Below are 6,687 nucleotides of genomic sequence, written 5' to 3'. Positions count from 1 at the left end.
AGACTTTAGTGTGAAGAAAAAACAGTAAAGCTTCTGGAAGACAACATAGGAGACTATCTTCTCGACCTCAAGGTAAGGAACGTCTTCCCAAAAAAGACACAAAAGGTTCTAAAATGTTGATATACTTCACCATATCTATGTGACACTGTATGTTCTCCTTGTCAAAAGACCCTAATAAAGTGACAAGGTCAGCCACAGAATAGGAAAAGATATTTGGGTTTTTTTGTTTGTTTTGTTTTTTGAGATAGAATCTCACTTTGCCCCCAGGCTTGAGTGCAGTGGTGTGATCTCGGCTCACTGCAGCCTCAACCTCCCAGGTTCAAGCGATTCTCCTGCCTCAGCCTCCCGAGTAGCTGGGATTACAGGCCTCCAGCTAATTTTTGTACTTTTAATAGAGACGGGGCTTTGGCATGTTGGCCAGGCTGGTCTCGAACTCCTGACCTCAGGTGATCCACCCGCCTCGGCCTCCCAAAGTGTTGGGATTACAGTTGTGAGCCACTGCGCCCGGCCTAATTTTTGTATCTTTAGTAGAGACAGGGTTACACCATGTTGCCCAGACTGGTATCGAACTCCTGAGCTCAAGCGATCTGCCCACCTCGGCCTCCCAAAGTGCTGGGATTACAGGCGTGAGCTACCTCGCCCAGCCAGGAAAAGACATTTTTAATGCATAATTGACAAATAAATATAGATTACAATAGAAAAATCCAGCCAGGAGTGGTGGCTCACACCTGTAATCCCAACACTTTGGGAGGCTGAGGCAGGCATTACTTGAGCCCAGGAGTTGGAGACCAGCCTGAGCAATATGACAAAAACATATCTCTACTAAAAATACACAAATTGGCTGAGTGTGGTGGTGCACACCTGTGGTCCCAGCTACTCAGGAGGCTGAGGCAGGAGGATGGCTTGAGCCCTTGGGGTCAAAGCTTCAGTGAGCCGTGATTGCGCCACTGCACTCCAACCGTGGTGACAGAGCAAGATCCTGTGTCAAAAATAAAATAAAGTAGGGGAAATACACAGTTTGGGTTTAAAAAAGAAGAAGAAGAAGAAGAAAAATCCTAAAAATCAATAAGAAAATACAATCTAATAGAAAAATAAAAGGCTTGAACGGGCACTTCACTGAGAAAGGAAACTGAAAATAACTGATATACATATGAAAAGATGCAAGAGATCATTAGTCATCATGCAAATGCAAATTAAAAACTCAATCAGATACCACTACACACTCACCAGAATGCCAATGCTGATGTTAAGAATATGGAATAATATGAACCTTCGTAGGAGTGTAAATTGGTGGAAGACAGTTTGACATTACTAAACTTGGAGATGCTAGACCCTATGCTTTAGCAATTTCACTCTTGCCCATATATTCACAGAAATGTGTGCATATGTGCACCTAGAGACATATATAAGAATGTTAGGCTGGGCAAGGTGGTACATGCCTGCAATTCTAGCACTTTGGGAGGCCGAGGCAGGAGGATCACTTGAGGCCAGGAGTTTGAGACCAGCTTGGGCAACATAGTGAGACCCCATCTCTGTTTTAAATAAAAGAAAAGTTTGCCCACCAAGGGGAAGTCAAGATAAAGATTCTCTACTTTGGGCCAGTCAAACCACATCTGGAGGCTTGAGATCAATTCTAGGTATCACACAAAGACATTGGTAAATTTCATCCTGCCACTAACTGGCTGTGTAATTTGGGTAAGCAATTTAAGTGTCCTGAGCCTCATATGCAAAAGGATAATAATAGTACCTTTTGCATAGAGTGTTGTGAGAATTAGTAAAATAGAAATGAAAAGTCCTTATATCTATATCTGATCCATAATATAGTCAAGAATGGTAACTGCTAGAGAAACAACTAGAATAGTGAAGTCTATGGAAGCTCAGATACTTGAGAAACACAAATACTTATACCAGGAGGAAAACGAAACTTAGAGGTCACAAGATAGCTTTCTTAGTTTATTTGCCTATTTGTTCCTAGTCTGGATCACAACAGAGGTGGAGAATTAGAACTCATGGGTGGAAGCTAGAAGGGCAAAGAGGATGAACGTTCTAACAACTTGAGCTGTCCATTGGCAGAACGCTGTAATCACCCAGGGGGTTCTTCCTGCCCACTGCACAGACCAAACCAATTCACCAAGACCTCAGCATTGCATTAAAGAAAGAGTTCAACTGACATGAGGTCTGCCACGTGGGAGATGGAGTTATTTTATTTTATTTTTTTAGACAGAGTCTCATTCTGTCATCTAGGCTGGAGTGCAGTGGTGTGATCTTGGCTCACTGCAATCTCTGCCTCCTGGGTTCAAGCGATTCTCCTGCCTCAGCCTCCCAAGTAGCTGGGACTACAGGCATGCACCACCACACCCGGCTAATTTTTGTATTTTTAGTAGAGATGGAGTTTTGCCATGTTGGCTAGGCTGGTCTTGAACTCCTGACCTCAGGTAATCCGTCCGCCTCGACCTTCCAAAGTGCTGGGATTACAGGCATGAGCCACTGTGCCCAGCTTGGAGATGGAGTTATTACTCAAATCAGTCTCCCTGAAGGCTCACAAATTGGGGTTTTTACGAACAATTTGATGAGCAGGGGGCTAGGAATGGGCACTGCTGACTGGTTAGGGATTAAATCACAGGGGTGTGGAAAATGGTCCTTCTGTGCTGCATCTGCCTCTTGGTGGGGCCACAGGCCCAGTTGAGTCATGAATCACTGATCTAGGTGGGGTCTGTCAGTTGCCAGAATGCATCTCAAAAGACCAAGCCTAGGTTTTACAGTAGTGATGTTATCTACAGGGCAGGCAAATCACAAATCTTGTGACCTCTGGCCACATGACCTCTGAGCAGTAAAGGATTATAGAAACTACGCCTACATTTTTGGTCCCTGAGCAAGGAGGAGGTTAGTTTTAGGGAGGGACCATTATCGTCCTTGCTTTCAAGTTAAACTATAAACCAAATTCCTCCCATGTTTAGTTTGGCCTTTGTGCAGGAATGAGCCGAAGACAGCTGTCTGTGAGGCTAGGAGCAAGATGGAGTTGGCCATGTCAGATTTCTTTTACTGTCAGAATCTTTGCAAAGGTGGTTTCAACAGGCTTGAGAAATACTGAGCTGCTGGTGCCTGAAGTCTTCCAGAGAGGCTCAAAGCTGTGTGTCAGTTGTGAGTGTAGGAAGATTTCTGCACTCAGATGGAGATTGGGCTCCACAAAAGGTACCCTGCCTTCCTCTCTGAGGCTTGGTTCGTCTGTGAATCCTCATTCCCAATTTAGGACTTTACTCACCATGAGCTTTTTCATTATTTCTCCATGACTTTCACCATTTTTTGTTTGTTTGTACTAAGACTCTCAGTAAGATATCTGTTTTTCATCAGAAACCAGTATACACATACACACATGCACAAAACTGAAATAGAAATAAAGGTTTAAGAAATAATATGTACTCCACTCCCACTGCTTCACTTGACTAACCTTGTAAAAGCAAACAAACAAAAAATAGTAAATTAAACAAAAATAATATTTGACTTGGTGTGATGGCTCACACCACTTTGTGGGAGCTGAGGTGGGAGGATCACTTGAGCCCAGGAATTTGAGACCAGCCTGGGCAATGTAGTGAGACCTCACCTTTACAAAAAATTTAAAAATTAGCCAGTTTGGTGGCATGTGCTCCTCTAGTCACGGTGACTGAGGAGGCTGAAGGAAGAGGATCACTTGAGCCCCATAGGTTGAAGCTGCAGTTAGCTGTCATCAGGCCACTGCACTCCAACCCGGGTGACACAGCAAGACCCTGTCTCAAACAAATAAAAAGAAATAATATTTACCCTTACACACGTAAAAGTACCCTCTATTTTTTCTTTTCTTTCCTTTTTTTTTTTCTTTTGAGACAAGGTCTCACTCTGTTGCCCAGGCTGGAGTTCAGTGTCGCGATCAAATGATCCTCCTACCTCAGCCTCTCCAGGAGCTGGGGCTACAGGTGTGAGTCACCATACCTGGCTAATTTTTGTATTTTTAGTAGAGACAGGGTTTCACCATGTTGGCCAGGCTGGTCTCGAACTCCTGACCTCAGGTGATCCGTCTGTCTCGGTCTCCCAAAGTGCTGGGATTACAGGCATGAGCCACCACACCCAGCCTCTGATATTTTCTATGTAGTTTATATTTTTTAAACTGGTCACAATCGACTAACTTGATTCTAGAACCCATAGTTGGTAAAACAGTTAGACACTCACTACCATCCCAGCTGGCCTTCTCCTAGCTCCAGCTTCTCTGAGACCTCCTTTACATTTCCATCTCTTTCTATGTCTAGTAGCGTAGGAAGAACCTCTCTTTCTCCTCACAGCAGTCTGAAAGCCTCTTCCAATGGTTTTATTCTGGTGAAGGGGCCCAGGGCATAGCACACTGTAGCCCCAAATTTCTGGGTTCAGGTGATCCTCCTGCCTCAGCCTTCTGAGCAGCTAGGACTACAGGTGCAGACCACTGTGTCCTGTGTAAGCCTATAAGTTATAAAATACATAGTCTTTTTTTTTGAGACAGGATCTCACTCCAGTGCCCAGGCTGGAGTGTAGTGATGTGATCACAGCTCACTGCAGCCTTGACCACCTGGGTTCAAGCGACCCTCCCACCTCAGCCTCCCAAGTAGCTGGGACCACAGGCATGTGCCACCACATCTAGCTAATTTTTGTATTTTTTGTAGAGATGGGATTTTGCCATGTTGCCCAGGCTGGTCTTGAGCTCCTGGGCTTAAGCGATCTGCCAGTCCTGGCCTCCGAAAGTGCTGGGATTGCAGGTGTGAGCCACTGCGCCTGGCCCACACATAGTCATGCTCTTGGTGCTAGAAATACAAAATTTAAAAAAGGCTTAGCTGGCTAAGCAGTGGCTCACGCCTGTTATCCCAGCTCTTTGGGAGGCCAAGGTCAATGGATCACTTGAGGTCAGGAGTTTGAGAACAGCCTGGCCAACATGGTGAAACCCCATCACTATTAAAAATACAAAAATTAGCTGGGTGTGGTGGTGCATGCCTATAATCCCAGCTACTCAGGAGGCTGAGGCAGGAGAATTGCTTGAACCTGGGAGGCGGACGTTGCAGTGAGCTGAGGTCGTGCCACGGCACTCCAGCCTGGGCGACAGAGTGAGACTATCTCAACAAACAAACAAACAAACAAAAAGACTTGCTCCATGCCCTCAAGGAGTTTGAAATCTTGACCAACAAATCAAAGACTAAAGTACAGTGTAAAATGAAAAGCAAGGCTCAGGAGTATATGTGGATGAAATGTAAGTGAAATACAGGTGTAGGTAAGGTATAAAAAGAAATCCAGATGAAAGCTCGGAATAGCATGGGAGTGCTACCATTTGTGTAAAAAGGGGAGAACATTTATATGGCTTGTGTGTGCATAAAATATCTCTGCAAGGCTGCACGAGAAACTGGAACATTGATTTCTCCAGGAATGAAACCAGAGAGAGAAAAGGAGGGAGAGACTGTTCACTGTACCCTTTTACACCTCTTGAATTTTGAACTCCCTAATTTTTCATTACTTCTTCATTCAGTCACAAAGTCTCTAGGGACTCAAGAAGCCAGAGAAAGCTTAAAGTGATGTTTAAACCTAGTTGTGACTTACTATCCAGATTAGCTAGATGAAGAAGCGGCAGCAGGCTGGGGGGATGTTTCAAGCCCTGCATAAACTGGTCAAGGAATAAAAGAAGCTCCATATTGATGCGTGGAGCCTAGGGGGCCAGGGTAGGGGTTGGGGGTGAGTAGGAGGCAGAGCTGAGGCCCCAGAGGTATAAGGGCCCCTCATGTGGAAGGGCCTTGGTGGCTTTGGTGCCCAGGAGTCTAGATTTGGTCTCACGGGAGGTGGAGAGTGAAGAAGGGCCTTAAGCAAGGGAGCTGCAGAGAACCCACTAGCAGCCGGGGGCAGAGTGGGCTGCAGCCAGGCTAGGAAGGTGGGGAGTTTCGCAGGAGACTGTGGAATCATCAGGGTAAAAGGTGACCAAGCTTTAACTGAGGACCAGGCAGAGGCAGTAAAGCGATAAACAGATGAACATGTGAGAGCTTTAGAGGGTGGCTCCATCAGGAATTAGCTTGCTTAGGAATTAGTGTGATTAGATGGGCTGCTGGTGCGGAGGAGCAGGGGAGCGGCAAGGCCGTTCGTACATGGTTCTTCTTCCTTCTCTCTCCTCTCCCGGCTTCCCTGGTCCCTGTTTCCTCAGTTCTGATGCTGCAGGCGATGAGTCCCCCACCTCTCCCATTTCCGTGGTCTGGTAGAGAATAAGAAAATCAGAGGGGCTAAGGGGACGATGAGTAACTGCTCCAAAGTCACCTCCCTGCCCCTCTCCTACCCCAGCTTCTGTCAGAAATGAGGGAGGAGGGAGAGGAGGGCAGGGAGCAAGATATTTTTGGTGCTTAATTCAAACCCTGCCTGCAACTCTGCCCCTGCATGAATATCCTACCTCTTCCACAGACCAGGGCCTCTGTCTCCCTACACAGGACCAGCCATAGAATGTGTGGAGCCCAGTGTAAAATGAAAATGTGTAGGTCTTGTTAAAAAATTATTAAGAATTTCAAGATGAGGACAGCAGAGTGTTAAATCTAGCATGCGCCCTTCTAAGCAGGAGACCCTGTGTGACAGTAGAGGTCGAATGCCTATAAAGCTGGTTCTGTCCCCAGGCCTCAAGGTCAAGTAGGGAATTGTGTGTGGGCGGGGTGGGGGGGGTGG

The 6,687-nt window shown here is 46.0% G+C and overlaps 1 long non-coding RNA gene across 1 annotated transcript in view; it reads left to right on the top strand.

Moving 5' to 3' along the window:
• Positions 1-6,687, top strand: part of LOC108516492 (uncharacterized) — a 15,626-nt gene continuing 8,939 nt past the window's right edge. Inside the window, exon 1 of the long non-coding RNA XR_001881846.1 lies at positions 1-72. This is a non-coding gene — a long non-coding RNA (uncharacterized LOC108516492). The remainder of the gene's footprint in view (positions 73-6,687) is intronic.

Source organism: Rhinopithecus bieti, unplaced genomic scaffold (genome assembly GCF_001698545.2).
Source record: "Rhinopithecus bieti isolate Rb0 unplaced genomic scaffold, ASM169854v2 scaffold_35856, whole genome shotgun sequence".
NCBI classification, from domain to species: domain Eukaryota; kingdom Metazoa; phylum Chordata; class Mammalia; order Primates; family Cercopithecidae; genus Rhinopithecus; species Rhinopithecus bieti.
Note: the sequence above shows the minus strand (reverse complement) of the source record. Positions and strands in the feature narration are given on the sequence as shown.